General features: G+C 39.2%; 1 long non-coding RNA gene and 1 pseudogene across 1 annotated transcript in view; one reads left to right on the top strand and one right to left on the bottom strand.

Annotated features, from left to right (window-relative positions):
• Nucleotides 1-2,742: 2,742 nt before the first annotated feature.
• Nucleotides 2,743-3,832, bottom strand: LOC131483950 (large ribosomal subunit protein uL22-like; annotated as a pseudogene).
• A 12,291-nt stretch (nucleotides 3,833-16,123) lies between these two features.
• LOC131519123 (uncharacterized) overlaps nucleotides 16,124-18,800 on the top strand; it is a 40,856-nt gene continuing 38,179 nt past the window's right edge. The window contains exon 1 of the long non-coding RNA XR_009265477.1: nucleotides 16,124-16,321. This is a non-coding gene — a long non-coding RNA (uncharacterized LOC131519123). The remainder of the gene's footprint in view (nucleotides 16,322-18,800) is intronic.

The following is an 18,800-nucleotide window of genomic DNA, read 5'->3' as shown; positions in this document are numbered from 1 at the left end:
TTTAAGAGCCCCATAGTTTCAGGGATAAGAATGTGGACTCTGGGGTCGAACTACTTGGGTTCCTGTCACTCACCAATTGTGTATTCTTTTTTTTTAATTAAAATTTCATTTTTTTATTTTAGACAGAGAGGGTGCATGAATAGGGAAGAGGGGCAGAGAGAGAGGGAGAGAGCATTTTATACAGGCTCTGCCCTTCACAAAGAGCCCAACATGGGGCTCAGTCCCACCACCCTGGGATCATGACCTGAGCCAAATCGAGAGTCAGATGCTCAACCAACTGAACCACCCAGCGCCCCTAACTGTATAATCTTGACCAATTACTTGATGTTTCAGTTTTTTCATCTGTAAAACTGAGGTGATTACAAAAATATCCACTCAGTAGTGTGGTGTGTGAGGACTAAATAAGAATGCATATAAATTCCTCAGCAGAGTGGTCAATACATAGCAAAGTTTAACAGATACTGTTTTCCAGGAGTTTGATCTTTCTGTAAGAATCAGTCTTGTTATAAGCAGAGAAAAGAATTCTGGGTTGTAATCTCTTCTTGGCTACTTATGTGTGGTTCATTTAGCAATCAGTGTTTTGTTTTAGATCCCTACCCAATTTTACATATCAATTTCTTTCCCTCATGCAATATAGAAGATGAAAACATGGCCATAAATTCCTTGCTATGCCTCTCTTTGAGAGATGGAGTCTAGTTCTCCTTCTCTTGAACAGAGGCGAGGCTTAGCAGTATAATTGATGAATAGAATATGATAGAATGGGACTTTCAAAGCTACGTAATAGGAAGTCTTGCATCTTCTGCCTGTATCTCTTTGAATGCTCACTTGGGAAACTCTCAACTACCAAGTAAGAAGCCTGACTGACTTGGCACCTCCACGTTGGAGAGGTCATGTGTAGGGACTCCAGTCATCATACCTCATATGAGCCCAATCTTCCAGTCATTGCTGCCAAGAGTCGGAAGAGTAAGTAAAGCGGTCTTTGATGCCCCAGGCCAACCCATCCACCAGCTAACTATCGCCAAAGCTCCTCAGTTGCCAGAAGAATCTCCTAGCCGAGCCCTGCCCTAATTCCTGACCCACAAAATCATAATAAAATGATTGTTGCTTTAAGCCACTAAGTTTTGGGGTAATTTATTACATAGTAATGTATACCTGAAGCATGCATTTATTTATTTAAAAAGAAACTATCATACCAGCAACTGTTCTGGGCATGGGGGGCGTGTCTGTGAACAACCTAGGCGAGGCTACTATTCTCACAAAGGTCACATTCTACTGAGGGCAACACACAAAACATGAACAGATAAGTGCGTATACAATTTCAGATATATATAAATACTCTGGAGAAAACATAGAATAACAAGACAGAGACTGACAGGGATAGGTGTGTTTAGATATTTAGGTAGGTTAATTAGGAAGAGACTCTCTGAGGACAGTTCATTTGAGCAGAAATTTGAAGTTTTAAAATTATGCACTCACTCATTAATCCATCCACCCATTCAACGAACAGGCAATTATGACCCAGGCATTGTGTCAGGCACTGTGCTTAGTGTTGAATGAGCTAACTGTAATGTCTCGTGAGGCACGCAGATATGTAGAACTAATAACAACATCATACGAATACGCTGTCAAAGAGATAGGCATCTGAAGCTTTGGAGGCACAAGCAAGAGGCTTCCATATAGAAGTCAGGAAGATAGAATACTTCTTTAAGTAGTATGTTTTTCAAAGGAGTCAACCGTGGAAACTGGATACTTATTCAAATGATGCTTATTCAAATGTGTTCTTGCTCAAAACACAGCAGGAGCTTCCCTTTTGCTATTGTGCAAGTAGGAGCACAGGGCCTGGCCCACAGACACTGCAGGAAATATTTGTTGAATTAAAGTTGTTTTAAGGTGCAGTTATCAGTCAAAGAAGAATCTTCCTTGCACCTTGCTGCTCCTCTCTTTTGAGCCAAAATGATTTTATATAATATGATCACTCATTCCCCTTATTCATCAGACTTGGCCCTGAATTTTTGTTGCTCCCTCCCCATCCAATTTATCCTGAAACAATGAAGACTTGCCAATACTGAGGATATTCAAAAGAATATCTTGTTCACTTTTTAAAGGATGGCCCAAAAAAGGAAAGTTGAAAATATTTTTAGCAATAGTAGAAGCAAAGCCAGCACGAGTGCAGGGCCTCCCGAGGTGACTCATTTGAAAGAAGCATCATTCATTTGGATGTTTAAGCAATACTGTTTGTTTTTTTTTTTTCCGAAGAAGCAATTGTATTACGTTATAGTCATGCCACATTTTTGCAGATGTTCATTAAGTGGAGCCTGATGTCATCTGTGCCCATGTTTTCAACTATCTTCTATGTTTAATAGATTCTGTCAAATATATCTTCTCCTTAAAACTTCTGGTTTCTTATCACCTATTCCCCAAAGTTTTCCCAATCCTAAAACTGTGTCTACTAAGCTTAGCTAACTTTGTAGTCTGCGGAAACATTTACTTCTAGTTTAACCTCTACTTAACAAATGGTATTATTACCAACCTAGTCACCTAAGGTACAAATGTAGAAGTCATCTTGAACACTTTCTGTGTCCTCAACATGCACAACCTATCTCTCAACAGATCTTGTTGATTCTACTTTAAAAGTATATATTGAATTTCCAATCACTCTCTTTACTACAATTGCCTTGATTCAGGATTTTATTAGGGCTTTGTTTTGTTTTGTTTTGCCAGAGATTATTGCCCCTTCTGTTTGAAATGCTCTTGCCCATCTTGACTACCTGGTAAACACATTTTTTAAACTCAGGCTAAACTCACTTTTTTTTGTATTCTTTGGCATCTTGTTCATGTTTCTGTAGTATCCTTAGCCACATCATACTATTAGTTATGTTAGGCCTGTCTTCAACTTTCTTTTTTCACAGCTTACACAGTATTTTCATTTATCCATTTGAATGCATATATTTAACATTGGACATGCAGTTTGCTACACCCTCCTGTACAAAAACAGACATGATTTTTTTTTTTTACTTTTATTTGCATTTATTTTATGCAGAATTTCCTCCTGGGCCCTAAGTTTTTGTTTCTTCAGTTTCTTCTGGGATATCTTTTTCTTTTGTGCAATCTCCTCTTCTGGTTTAGGAACAATCTTCTCTTTTTCAATAAGGATCATCTTAATGTGGCAGGGAGGGCTCATGTAGGGGTTAACCATGAGCCCTGTAAGTTCTTTTTTTTTTACTTAAAACATTTTTTAATGTTTATTTATTTTTGAGAGAGAGAGAGAGAGAGAGAGAGAGAGAGAAAGCAAGCAGGGGAGGGGCAGAGAGAGAGGGAGACAGAATCTGAAGCAGGCTCCAGCACAGAGTGTGACATGGGGCTCGAACCCATCAACCGTGAGATCATGACCTGAGCCAAAGTTGGATGCTTAACAAACTGAGTCACCCAGGCACCCCAAACCCTGTAAGTTCTATGATGCATACTGGGGGCTTTGTTCACCTGGATGTGCTCTATGACCAGAAAATCATGCTTAAACCCTTAAGTTCAGCTCTACTCTCTGCATGTTTAAGCATGTGCAGCAAAAATTCAGTACTCTCTATGGGCCACCGACCCTGTGTCCAGGCCCGCTGTTGGGCCTGGGAACACCTGCCAACTTCCACCATTGTAGTGACAGAATGGCACATGTGGCTTCTGCAAAGTGACATCTTTCAGATACTTGGTGGCTTTTCCCATATGCATACCTTGATGGCCTGGGCAGTTTCACGTGTGTTCTTAAAGTGAACGTGAAGATTTGACCTCTTGATTTGCATGACTTTGTAGGGTTTTCTGGGTCAAGAGAATAGTGAACCATTTTCAGAGATCACCTCAGGCTGCTTATGGGAAGAGTAAAACAGACATGATCTTAGACCTTGTGGGGCATACAATATAGTGAGGGAGATGGATAATAAAAGAAATAATTATAGTAATGTACAATGAGGATAATGATAGGTGGATGACAGGCAGCCATGAAAATATATAATATAATTATACAGGGTTAGAAAAAGGTTTTCCTGAGGCAATAACATTTAATATGAAACTTGAAAGATGAATTAGAGTCGGCCACACTTAAGGATGGGAAGGTGGGACTAGAGGGGAGACTATTCCATTCAGAGGAGATAGCATGTGCAAAGACCCAGAGGTCACAGAGAAAGGCCATTGAAGGAATTGAAAACATACTGTAAGGCTGTCAGTGAACATTTATTAAATGAGTACAGTCTGGGGACATGAGTCCATCTGTTATGCTGGGTGTTCTGAAGAACACAAAACACTCTTTAGTTTGTACAGCGTACTTTTAAAATAGTTTGTGGGCTTCCCTGCATTCTTAAACAGACACCACCTAATTTCACTTTTAGTTGACAATTCGAGATAATCAATAATAATGTCAGCAATATCAGTCGTTGCTGGTTGCCTCTATTCACACCCACTCCAACCTCCCTTCTCCCTTATTAACAGAAACTGGTTTGATTGGGGTGGCAATGTGCGCCGGGGGATAGACTGTGATTGCTTTAGGGTTGCACGACGCAATATGGGAAGGAGCTATTTACTGAACACTAGGCTACCGCCGAGCCTGGTCCAAACTGATGTGCTGTAAGTGTAAAATATACAGAGTTTCGTTTACTGTGGTAACCTTGTTCTGTGACATATCCGTGTTAATCATCTCACAAAACCACTGTGTCCTTAGGATACAATACGGTAAACACTGATCTAGTTGAATTTCCTCATTTTACAAATTAAATGTTAAATCTTAGAGAAGTTTCCTGATCTTTTGCAAAGCCTAAAACCTACTTAGCTACATAATTGCGGGGTATAGGCCGCTGTCCTCAAAGATAAAGGAGAAACTCTAGAGATAAGTGTCTTCCAGAGATAATCGGTAGGCAGTTAGAAGATACACCAAATTCTAAGTAAGAAGAGGCATCGATCTTTCAGAAGGTTTGAAGCAGTTGAAAGAAGGAGATGCTGGATGAATTTCCTGGGCTCCATGGTGTTCAGGTTCTGAACCTTTGTGCACTGCTTGAGATTGGGCTGTGGCCAGTTGAAAGAGCCTATGAGAGCAGAAACATTTTTCTATCACCACGTAATCTACTCCTTTACCCTCTAAAATCCTACAGCTTTTCATCTAGGAGTCACAAGAGAAGCTTTTAAAAATAGAGGCACTGGACAAGGAACAAGGGTCTGGGACATGAAGGAGACTGTATCACTTTGTTCAAAAGCCATCGGAAGTCAGTTTTAACTTTTCAGATCTAATCATATGGAGAGACTTAACCCACAGTTTGATGAAAGATTCAACCAGTGTGAAATTTTGGAATACAGAATATCTGTGAGTTAGGACACGTAGACCTTCCAGGACACATTTTGCGACTGCAACTTTAATTCAAAATAGAGACAATTCATTGAATTGATCTAACTGTGCCTCCTCTTTCCTTGGAATAATGGCCGCTGGAGAGTAGGAGGGATACTTAAGGGGTTTCCAGGGTTTAACTTATAAGTCCACTTATGTAAGCTCTCAGACCTCTCAATCTTCCCACCTATCTTGGCTCATGCCTTCTCGACAGTGGCTGTTTGGGATTTGCTCCCATGGCAGATTTCATTCCCAGCTGGCCCTGGTCCTTCTACCTCTGCCCTCACCCCGCTGCTAGGCCTCTGTTCTCACAGAGATGTGGAGGGGTCCCTCCTCACTACTGGTCATAGCTCTGTGCTGAACCTCAGTATAGCCTGACGCTTAGCTTATGAGAATTTCTGCCAAAGAATCTGGACAATTTCCTAGAGGCAGGGAGGAAGTAAATTTGAGTGACATAGTCCTATGTCCTTCTAAACAGTTTTCTTCCTCACTACTATTAACAGATATCCAAGGATGGATTCTAAACCTTTTGACCTTCTTTTATTTGAGGTTAGCAATGACTGTGTAACAACATGAAGGTGTTTAATAGGACTGAACTGTACATTTAAAAATGGTTACAACAATAAATTGTGTGTTATGTGGATTTACCACAGTAAAAATTGAAAAGACCCAATAAAAATAAATAAATGCATATATAACTTTAAGAAATGTATGAGTAAACAAAAAAAAAAAATCTTTGTCTCTATGGAGCTTACAATCCAGCAGGGAGAGATGGATCACATACAATTAAATTATCCATATGCTAGAAGGTGATAAGTACCATAGGCACAAACAACAGAAGAGGGCCATGAGGCAACATGAGGTAGGTTGCTATTTTAAGTAGGATCATCAGAGTAGACTTTACTAAGGAGGTGACTTGAACGGAGACACAGAGATGATGGAACTAGCCACATGAATATCTGGGAGTAAAGCATTCCAAGGCAGTGGGAACAGCCAGTACAGAAGTCCCAAGGTGGGAGCATGCCTGGTTGAAGGGACCAGGAGGAAGCCAGGGTATCTAGGACAGTGTGAGTGACTGAGTAGGGGTGGTGGGAGAGTGTTAGGAGTCAAGGTCACAGAAGTGATGGAGACCATTGGAAAGACTTTGGTTTTTACTCCGAGGAAAATTGAAACCAAGACAAGATTTTAAGGAGAGGAATGATATGATGTAACATATTTAAAAGGATAATGCTACAGAGGGAGAACAGATGCAAGGGGGCGAGGGGACCTGTTAGGAGGCCATTGCATTAGTGTCTTGGGGAGAGGTGATGATGGGTTTGGCCAGAGCAGTAGTGGTGGAAGTGGTGGGACGTGGCTAGATTTTTAGATCTATTTTTTTTTAATTTTTAAAAGTTAATTAATTAATGAGGGCACATGAGTGGGGAAGGGACAGAGAGAGAGGAGAGAGACAGAATCGTAAGCAGGCTCCGTGTTGTCAGCTCAGAGCCTGACACAGGGCTCCATCCCACGAACCAAGAGATCATGACCTGAGCGGAAACCAAGAGTCCTGTGCTTAACCAACTGAGCCACCCAGGTGCCCCTTTTAGATGTGTTTTAAAGTGAGAGCCACGGGTCATGAACCCAGGGTCATGGCATCAAGCCCCATGTCGGGCTCTGTGCTGAGTGAGGAGCCTGCCTAAGATTCTCTCTTTCACTCCCTCTGCCCCTGTCCCCCCATCACATACTCTCTCTGTCTCTAAAAATAAAAATAAAATAAAAATAAAAATAAAAATAAATAAATAAATAAATAAATAACATAAAGTGAGAGTCAACAGAATTTCCTGCAGAAGCAGAGGTGGAGTGGAAAAAAGAGGAGTCAAGGATGACCCCAGCGTGTTTGACCCAAGCACCTGGACAGACGGAACACCATTATGGGAGAGGCTTTGAGTGAACAGATCTTTTTTTAGTCCCGGTGGGGAGACCAGGAGTTCCGTTTTGGATACACTGAGTTAACTCTGTTATCACTACAATTTGTTTTTTTTAAGTTGCACAAATGAGAGCCATGGAAAGCATGAGTCAGTGATATAGCATCTGTCCCATAGTATTGGCTCAGAGTAGGTGTGTCTTTTTTGGATGTGGAAGGAAATAGCGGATAAATGATTGTAAGAGCTCCATGACTGACTCATACTTCTCATGACCTTCATTGGTGCAACTTAAAAGAATTAACCTAATGATAACACAGCTAATGTGTGTCGAGTTCTTACCATGCATTAGACACGTGACATGTTAACTCATGCTTATGTGTATAAATTGGAGGAAATGTTACAGTTCAGTTAGAGTCTACAGAAAGTAAAGGTGTAGTTATTTTTCTGCATTCCAAATTCATGGAACCCTGTCTTCCATCCTTGGATGCAAGGGTAAGAACCCTGAAGTGCTTTGTAGTTTACAAATAACCCTTTGTGAACATTGTTCATCCTCACAACTATCTTATAGGGTAGATCAGTGAGTTTATCCTTCTCATGCTCAGAATGGCTTGCCAAAGGTGAAAACACAGTTTGAGATTCTAGGTTCTCTGATTTCAAGGCCAACAATTTCCCTGCTGTCCAACTTTTTACTTAGAACATTTTTAAACCTACAAAAATTTTAGGATAGTGCAATGGACACTTGTATACCTTTTACCTCCTTTATCCAATTGTCATTTTGCCCCATGTGATTTATGCCTTAACCCCCCCCCCCCCACACACACACAGAGTTTTTGGTGACCTGTTTTGAAACATAAATTGCAGACATCCTGTCACCTCCGAATGTATTTAACCTCCATTTCTTAACAATGAGAACATTCTCCCACATAACAAATCTTTCACACCTAAGAAATAATATCATATAACATCTATATTTATATTTCCATATCTGCCCCCCAATATTTTTATAGCTCTATTTTTTTTTCTATCTAGGAACCAATTTAGGGATCATGCATAACACTTGAATATTGTGTCCTTCATCTCTTGTCACAGAACAGTCTCCCCAGTTTTTGTTTTTCGTGCTGCTATCTTTTTTGAAAGTCAGGTCACTTGTCATGAACAGTGTCCCAAATTCCCTATTTGTTTAATTGTTTCCTCACAACTAGATTTAGGCTAAAATATTTTTGGCAGGAACAGTACAGAGGTGAATGTCCGGGTGCTTCACTGGTAGTGAGGCTTAGTTTGATTACTCGATTAAGATGGTGACTACCAGATTTCTCCATTGTAAGGATAAACTTCCTCTTTTTTAATTAGTAGGTTATCTGGGGATATTTCTTTGAGACCAAGGCTTTAGCCTCCATCACTGATACTTGCCTACATTAGTCACTACACTCTGATGGGTACAGAACTCCCCTTTTCTCCCTATGGTACCTGTAGACCAGGAATAGTCTACTCTGGAAGCTTTACTTCCAGTACTAGACCCAGGAGTGTCTAGTATATTCCCCTGTAGACATGGGCCATGAAACGATGGAAGGAGCAGGAAGTGAGCCATAGGATCACATAGCAGATCAGATAGCAGATAGGGTGTTCACTGTGCTCCAGAAATGCCTCACAGGGCATATTACTGTGAAGCAGAAGGGTTACTTTGGTGACAGAAAAGTTTCAGTTCTGTAATTCTTGAGTGGTTATAGTTTGTGTTTTACATAATGTGGCCAACTTTTTATTCAAAATAGTTTCTTTTTCTTTCTTTTCCTCCTCCTCCTCCTCCTCCTTCTTCAGAAGGAAAAAGAATTAAGACAACATGTATTTGGATAAAACTCTATTTTTAATCTTTACTATTGTACTCTAGCCTCTTTCTTTTTCTTCTTCTTTGTTTTCTATTCTCTTCTCTCTAGAAGCCTTCCTTATTTTTAAAAATCTGCTTAAAATTTCTCTCTGAATTTTCTGTTTTCTCACTGGGCCTCTTCCAATTGATCCTTCTAGTTGATCTGTCGCTCCTACTCTTCTAGGTAGAGAGAGGGCTTCAGAAATTAGAAGGCGATTTTAAATTATGACATAAGATTCTGTAGGTTCAACTCTTCATATAATAAAATACCTGATTTTAGAAGATCCTCATTTAAAAAAATCTTATACTATATTCTTAAACAACCACTGATGGACTCAGTTGTCTCAACAATATTCTGGTTATTTTTTTTAGTTTTCTTTTTTTATGTTTATTTATTTTTGAGAGTGAGAGAGACAGAGCATGAGTGGGAGAAAGGCAGAAAGAGAGGGAGACACAGAATCCGAAGCAGCCTCCAGGCTCTGAGCTGTCAGCACAGAGCCTGATGTGGGGCTTGAACCCACGGACTGCGAGATCATGACCTAAGCCAAAGTCGGCCATTTAACCGACTGAGCCACCCAGGTGCCCCAATACTCTGGTTATTTTAAATACATTATTTTGTTAATCACATGCTTTCTTCTTATATAAAACTGAAAAATAGGAAGATTATTTTTCATGTTTTCTTGATAGCTTCTAACCACATTTTTACACAGTGGTTTCATGTTATCAGTTGTTGATAATCAATTGACAAGTGTTGTTCTGTACAGGAGTCATGCTTATGAGGTATGGAAATAAGTGAAACATTTGAGAAAATGTCTACTCAACTTTCAAAACATCAAGTTCTTATGGCAAGAAACACAAATAGATTTTTCTCTAATGCACTTACCTGTCCCACAAACAGCCCTTTGTTTGAAGAGTATGGTCATGATCCACTTTGTAATTTAAATAAAGATTTCGATTTTTTTTTTTGCCTCAGTGTACTTTATTATTATTATTTTTAAATCCACAGTTTCCAGAAATTCTCTCCTGAATAATTTACAATACAAAATAATACTATTGCTATAGTGTATGGTGTAGTTTTAAGTTGATAACCACAGTTTTATTGATTGATACGATTTTATATTCAACTCTGTGAAACAAAGTTAAAGGTGAGGCTTGTGCACAGGAATGGGAGAAGGCCTTCTGTACTGGCAGTACCTACTTGCCCATCTCTTTCAGTAGTCTGGAAGGAATGAGCTGAGGGGGATGTCTGCTCTGCCTTACAAGGACATCCTTGGCCCTGCACCTGCCATGTGGTTTTTCCAGACAAGGAACGCTATTCCCTGCCAAACGTTAGTCCATTCCCTACCTGAACCTTCCGTGGCTAGAAATTTGGGCAAATAGAATAATTTATATTTCAGAAGAATAGATTATCTGAAGATCAGCTTTGAAGACTGTTGAAGATTAACCAAGACTTTTCCATATTTTGTTGACCCTGGAAATTATCCCACTTACAGAATAAATCAAAACAACACAAAACATGTGTTTTAAAAAAAATGGCAGCTCTCGTATTCTGCAGATATACTGGGGAGTTGAAATTTAATGACTCTATATTGGAGGTTAAGTCCTAAACCAGATAACTTTTGAAGGTTCCTTCAATTCTTACAATAATAAAATTCCAGTATGATGTGTTAACAAGATCTCATATTCAACCTGAAGTGTTATTAAAATACTATAGATTTTATAAATGTATAAAAAATGAGAGCCACCTGGGTGGCTCAGTCAGTTAAGTGTTTGACTCTTGACTTCAGCTCAAGTCATGATCTCACGGCTGTGAGATCTAGCCCAACGATGGGGTCTGCGCTGGGCATGCAGACTGCTTAGGATTCTCTCTCTCTTTCTCTCTCTCTCTCTCTCTCTTCCTCCCTCTCTCCCTCTCCCTCTCCCCATTCCCCTGCTTGCACTCTCGCTTTCTCTCTCTCTCTCTCAAAAAAAAAAAAGAATGTTTAAAGTAAAAAAATAAATGTGTTGCTTACTAATGTAAGTGCAATTTTGAGGAGAATTAAAATGATGAATTTTAGTTATATGACATTTTACTGTATGGTTTTACATTGAAAGACAATATTTTATTATAACCTAAATATTGGGCTTATGACTTATATTTTGGTTATAATTTTTAAAAGAATTCTTTTGTAGTCTTTTGTAACAAAAACAAACAGAAGGTCAAAATGTGCCATTGCAGATTTTCTGATCTAGATCTTACCTTTGAAACCTATGGTACATTCAAATGAAACCTTAATAAATACCATTGTGACTTTGTTTTTTTGTATAATTAGATGCTAAAATATTTTACAATACAATGAGAATATATAAGAAACTAGTAAGGGCATAAGTGCTCTAGATTAGTTGAAAATATTAAAAAAAGTTATCTCACTATTTCTTAGAAAAATATGTATATTTTCCCCCATCAACTCTTGTTGCCTGCATTAAACGAACCCAGGGACAAAAGATGACAGTAATAGCCATAAAACAGTACTTCTGTTTTTTTTTTTTTTTCCTTTCTTCTTGGTAGAATTCCAGTCCTCATACATTTCTCCCAACAGTCCAGAGCATCCCTTGGAAATGTTTAGAACTAGTTCTCCTGACTACCATGGGGAGTATTCCATTTCCTCTCTCCTGGGCTCACTGTGATGGTGACACTACAGGTGGCAAATACGTCACCCCTATTCATAAAGACACTGGTGTTCGAATCTTGTCATCATAGTTTGGCTGCTCAATGTTGTTGTTGTTCAACGTGGGTAGCTGATGGCTGCATTGTCCTGCTGGTGCCCAAAGCCACCAACAGTGATAATGAGGTCGATCAGTACTCTCAATGACCCATGGAGAGTTTAGTTAATGAAATGCCTTTTTTTAGTTTGTATCCTTCACCATATTCAGGACTCTATGGGGCTGACCTGGATGAAAAGTGTTAGTGAGCACTTTTATCTGATTAGTCTTGGATTTTCTCTGCCCTTGAGATGAATTCTTTTCCCTAAGGCTTCTCACTTCTCAAATAAATAATCCTCTAGAATTCCTGTCCCACAAGTTCTGTAGGTATGTCCAGATACACCTAAATCCTAGGATGAAGCTACCTTCTACTCAAGCCTGGAACTCTATTAAAATATATTGTCACATGAAATATGATAGTTCCAATTTGAGAACAAGAATTTTCACACCCGGAACCAGATATAGATATAGACATAGATATAGATATGTAGATATAGACATATAGATGGGTTTGAGGTTGAGCCATAGATGCAGCTGGCACTAGAGATTCAAATGCCAGCACAATTCCATGTTTTTCATTTCTTGTGCACGTTAGTTTATCTCTTCCTCCTGCTGAGATTTTTCTGTGTGGTAGAAAACATGCTTGCTAATAGCTCTTGAGTTTTACAAATGACCCCTTCAGCCCTCTGGAAATTTTATTTCTAAGGATCCCCAGAAAGGATTCTTGTTGGCCCAGCTTGGGAGACCTTAGGATCTGTTATGGGTTGAATTGTGTCCCCATAAAAGATATTGAAGTCCTTATCCCCAGCACCTGTGAATGTGACTTTATTTGGAAATAAGGTCTTTGCAGATAATCTAGTTCAGATGAGGTCGTCAGGATGGATTCTAATCCAACAGGACTAGTGTCCTTATAAAAAGGGGAAATTTGGACACAGAGAAAAATGAGCATATAGGGAGAGCACCATATGAACATGAAAGCAGAGATGGAGTGATATATTTATAAACGGAGGAATGACAGAGATTGCCAGCAAACCACCAAAAGGGAGAGGCATGAAACAGATTCTCCCTCACAGCCTCAGGAAGCGCCAACCCTGCTGACACCTTTATCTTAAACTTGTAGCCTCCAGAACTATTGAGACAATATGTTTCTGTTGTTTAAGCCATCTATTTTGTGAAACTTTGTCACAGCAGCCCTGGCGAGCTAATGCACAACCATTCAATGGTGGCTTGGGGTGGGGTTATGTAGCACCATGGGAATGATGCAGGTGGGTGGAGGTTGATTCTCAGAAACCGGTACTGGGAAGACAGTCTCATAGATTTGTACTGTAGATCCCCCAAAGCAATTTATTATGATTTGGAACTCAATTTGGATCAATAAACTTGAAATTTTTGGCTGTGAAATTTTTTCATTGAATGAATTATTTCTGTTAGGAATTGGGTGGATGATTAGAAATAACCTAAAAAGTAATTAGCAAATAGTTTTATATAATGGTATCTATACCTTATCGTACAAGTCACCATAATTGTCGTGGAAGTAACATATCTGCTTTGTAAGATATCTGTAGCAAAATGGAATTAAAAATTTATTTTTTATGTTTTCGTTTTTTGAGACAGGGAGAGAGAGAGGGGGAGAGAGTTCAAGCCGGGGAAGAGCAGAGAGAAAGAGGGAGAGAGAGAATCCCAAGTAGGCTCTGGACTGTCAGTGCAGAGCCTGACGTGGGGCTCAAACCCATGAACCGTGAGATCATGGCCTGAACTGAAACCAATGGTGGGACACTTAACCAACTGAGCCACCCAGGTGCCCCTAAAATGGAATTTATGTGAGGGAAACTATAATGGTTAAGGATGGAGAAGGATGATGATAAGCAAAATGGCGGATTCCTGTCTTAAAGTGGTAACTGCTCTGATTCTATAATGCCATTAGTTCTTCTGCAGTTGTTTATTTCTGATTGATTTCGGTAAAGACACAATCTTGTAACTACTGCTACTGTCTACCACTCTCAACCTGTTTGTCTTTATAAGTACTAGCATTCACCAGGTTAGACTTCATCCAAAAGTAATTTGCATCAGAGTAGATGGTCTTTCTGTGCTTATGTTTTCTAATCTGGGAATATGATATCTAAGATTCTGGATCAGGGATTGGGCAACTGCAGCCCTCAGGCCAAATCTAGCCTACCATCTGTTTTTGAAAACACAGTTTTATTGGGTCACAGTACATTCATTCATTTATTTATCATCTATGACTGTTTTCATGCCACAGCAACAGGCCTGGATGGTTGTGACAGAGACCATATAACCCACAAAACCTGACCTATTTGCTACCTGTCTTTTTATAGGAAGAGTTTGTCAGCTGCTAATCTAGATGCCTGTGGGAGGGAGGGAAATATATTTTTTTAATTAAGTCTACCAGGCACAGATTTTTAGTTTTTGGAGTAAAACATAATTCCCACATTACTAAGAACCTGAACTCCACATTTCTGAACTGGAACACATGGAATTAAATGCTTCATTGAACTCAGTTGTTCTTATTTACAGTTGCTTGTAATTAGTAGTTATGTTGCTTTTATAATTACTTTTTTCTATTGCAAATAACTAGTTACAGAACTGAGGAATGGAAGGATTGTCCAAAGGCATCATGTGTTTGGAATGTTTTTGACCTAATGTTCCTTGAAGCCAGGAAGATGCCTGGGCTCACCATGAGGGGCCTCATTTTCTCAGAGGAAATCACCTATGGCACATAGTAGCCAGCTCAGTATACTCTTGTTGCTTAACTGATTCATTGATTATTTGAAAGAACAGAAATAATGAAAAAAGATACTTCTGTTTGGGAAATAAATTGAGACAAAGCATTTATAATGTGACTTTAGAAAGTTATCTAATGTCTTTGAGCTTCAGTGACTTTCTCTGTAGAATGAAGATAATAAAAGTACTCACCTCACAGGGTTATGAGGATTAAATGAGATGGTCCATTTACACTGTCTGACAGACCATGTTGCATATAATTAAGGTGTAGTATATTTAACTCTTGTTATGAGTACTGATCTCTCTTCAGTTTCATATTCTAATTCCCCTGCCGTATTTTAGCTAGACAAAGTATTTTTTTTTTTTTTTCAACGTTTTTTATTTATTTTTGGGACAGAGAGAGACAGAGCATGAACGGGGGAGGGGCAGAGAGAGAGGGAGACACAGAATCGGAAACAGGCTCCAGGCTCCGAGCCATCAGCCCAGAGCCTGACGCGGGGCTCGAACTCACGGACCGCGAGATCGTGACCTGGCTGAAGTCGGACGCTTAACCGACTGCGCCACCCAGGCGCCCCTAGACAAAGTATTTTTAATTCACCCATTTTATTCGTTGATCGCTTACTGTATTACTCTGGGTCTTGTAGAGAAATAGAATCAATAGGATATGCACACATGTGTATCCATGTGCATATACATTTATTATAAGAAACTGGCTTACACAGTTATGGAGCCTAAGTCCCAAGATCAGCAGTGCTTTCTCACTCTGCCTTTTTGTATGGTGATTGGAAGTGAACCACCTAGAGGCTAGGTGGTTGGATAGATAGCTACTTACCAGTCTGGTGAAGTTATTGAAAGTGATGATAAGGACGGTGACAGAGAACCAGTCAGTGAGGCTTGTGCTAAATATTCCATGCAGTTCTCTTTCTTCCCTGAACGTGCCACGATTTTGTTGTTTCTGAGACTTGCACGTGCTATTTCTGTTTGGAATACTCTTTCTCCTCTTCTCCTTCCTGGAAAATTCCATACATTCTTCCAGTTAAGATGTGACTTTCTCCTGCAGACCTGTACTAGCTTTCCCCATACAGATTGCTTTTCCTTTGTGATCACATGGCCCTCTGTAACTACTTCTATCATGATACTTAACAAATTGAAGGGAAAGTTTTTGTTTACATCTGCTTCTTCTTGTAGACTTTTGGTGTCCCAGAAGGCAGAGATTACATCCTTTGTTCCCATTCGATAAACATCTGTCAAACGAATGCTTTCCTATTAGAATATGAGCAAAGGGCGTTACTGTCTGCCCGGTGCATGCCACAACAGCAACAGTGCAGTCCCAATAAATACTGAATACGTTCCACTGACACTTTAAAAAAAAAAAAAAAGCCAAGATTCACGTGTCCATAGTTGTCAAATACTTGATAGCATCAGCAACCCTGTTAACATCTGATTACAATAAAATATGGATCGTATCTGAGCTTTTCTATCTATAAATGTTTAAACCATGACGGCTGACTAATAGAAGGCAAATGGAAAGTTGAACCAAAGTGAACATTTACGGTTAAACTTTAGGAGAGACTTGGAGGGATTTAGATTCAAAGGTTGGGTTGGTGTTCATTGGAAATATGCTTGGAATTTACTGCAGCTGCTGGAAGTAAGATAGCCTGGAGGTGTGCAGATTGTAGAGCAACAGCTGTTTCGTGGAGTCCTGAAACCAAGGTAACTCTTCCTAGTGGTCAAATTCTCCTTCGGGGGGCGGGGGGGGGGGGGGATTTCATTTTTTTAAGTTTATATGGCAATATCCTAAGTAATTCCTTTCAGAGAAAGCTCACCAAAGAACTATTTACGTATCACTTATATCAGAATTCTCAATCTTGCTGTGCGTTAGAATCAATGGTGGAGGTTTTTTTTTTTTTTTTTTTTTTAGGCAAAGAAGCCCGGGTTATACCTTTGGAATTTCTGATTCAGCAAGCGTTTCTATAAGGCTTCACAGGTGACTCTGATGCATGGCCAAGGTTGAGGGCCGCTGAAATAGAGTCAAATTCTAGCAAAAGATTTCACTATGAGGTATTTCTTCTCCTAAATCCGATACAAACTAAAATCTTTTGTGCTTATGAAATTATTTTGAAACTGCAAGTTAGAAAAGAGTCAAGCTCTTTTGTGGGAAGGTTCCTATTATGTTGTGATTCATCCATTAGAAAGAAACATTTTGTTTTCTATAGTGCTGTACGGGTCAAATGTGTTCATTTATATGGACAGTTGCCCGAGTTTCTGTTCTTGAACTTCATGACTAAGCTGTGAGTGGATAATGGCCCTGTATTGAGGTAAATGTTGGAGAACAACAAGTCTACTGAGGTAGAGAGGCAAAATACAGTGTCTGACATTCATAGATGGAAAAAATCATACCCAATTTGTAAATAATAGGGAAAATATTAAAATTTCAGATTAAAACGTTTTATCACTTATTTTAATCTTTTTTTTAACCTCAGGAAGTACTCCTAATGTTATCACAGAATATGAGATAATTTTTAGATTCTGTGTCAACACATAATAGATTAAAAACAATGCGATGTCACTGAACGTACCTTTCTTTTACATCCTTTTAGCATATATTTATCCAGCTTATATTATATCATCTTACCTTAAAATTAATCCTATTTTCTACATATGCTTTTGGTCTTTAAAGGTAGTGGTATCCTTTTCTGTCTTATACCTTTTCCTCCTTTTCTCTTGTATAAGGACACTTTATGGCAGGGTCCTTTCCCTGTTTTCATAATGTGTTTATGGAAGAACTATACTCTTCCAAATACAAAAAACAAAACAAAACAAAATAAAGAAACCCACAGAAGACTGAGGTTTGAATCCACACTCTGCCATCCACACAGTGACCTTACTCAGCCTCTTTGATGTTCCTTTTCCACACCATTAACATCCTTATTGATGGTGATTATAAGAGCTCCCTAGAGCTTTGGAAAGGAAGAAAAATGCAGATGCCCCACAAACATAATGCCTGTGCATATTAGGTCCCTAATATCTGTGAGTTTTTTCTGCAAGGAGAAATCCTTAGAAATATAGTTCCATCCAAAGCACCTGGGTACTTGGTCTTCTTTCTGGTTTTTTGTTTGTTTGTTTGTTTGTTTTTTTTTAGAAGTTTAAAGTTTACTCCTCATCAGGGAAATACAAATCAAAACCACACTGAGATATCATCTCACGCCAGTCAGAGTGGCTAAAATGAACAAATCAGGAGACTATAGATGCTGGAGAGGATTGGAGAAACGGGAACCCTCTTGCACTGTTGGTGGGAATGAAAACTGGTGCAGCCACTCTGGAAGACAGTGTGGTGGTTCCTGAAAAAATTAAAATAGATCTACCCTATGACCCAGCAATAGCACTGCTAGGAATTTACCCAAGGGATACAGAAGTACTGATGCATAGGGGCACTTGTACCCCAATGTTTATAGCAGCACTCTCAACAATAGCCAAATTATGGAAAGAGCCTAAATGTCCATCAACTGATGAATGCATAAAGAAATTGTGGTTTATACACACAATGGAATACTATGTGGCAATGAGAAGGAATAAAATATGGCCTTTTGTAGCAACGTGGATGGAACTGGAGAGTGTTATGCTAAGTGAAATAAGTCATACAGAGAAAGACAGATACCATATGTTTTCACTCTTATGTGGATCCTGAGAAACTTAACAGAAACCCATGGGGGAGGGGAAGGAAAAGAAAAAAAGTTTTAATCTTTTTTTTAACCTCAGGAAGTACTCCTAATGTTATCACAGAATATGAGATAATTTTTAGATTCTGTGTCAACACATAATAGATTAAAAACAATGCGATGCCACTGAATGTACCTTTCTTTTCCAGAGGGAGGGAGGCAAACCATAAGAGAGTCTTAAAAACTGAGAATAAACTGAGGGTTGATGGGGGGTGGGAGGGAGGGGAAAGTGGGTGATGGGCATTGAGGAGGGCACCTGTTGGGATGAGCACTGGGTGTTGTATGGAAACCAATTTAACAATAAATTTCATATTAAAAAAATAAATTAATTAAGAAAAAAGTTTAAAGTTTATTAACGAGAGAGAGAGAGAGAGAAAGAGAAAGAGTGCATGCGTAGGCATGCATACCCAAGCAGGGGAGGGGCAGAGAGAGAGGGAGAGAGAGAATCTCAAGCAGTCTCAGTGCCACCAGCA

Source organism: Neofelis nebulosa, chromosome 8, assembly GCF_028018385.1.
Source record: "Neofelis nebulosa isolate mNeoNeb1 chromosome 8, mNeoNeb1.pri, whole genome shotgun sequence".
NCBI lineage: Eukaryota > Metazoa > Chordata > Mammalia > Carnivora > Felidae > Neofelis > Neofelis nebulosa.
Note: the sequence above shows the minus strand (reverse complement) of the source record. Positions and strands in the feature narration are given on the sequence as shown.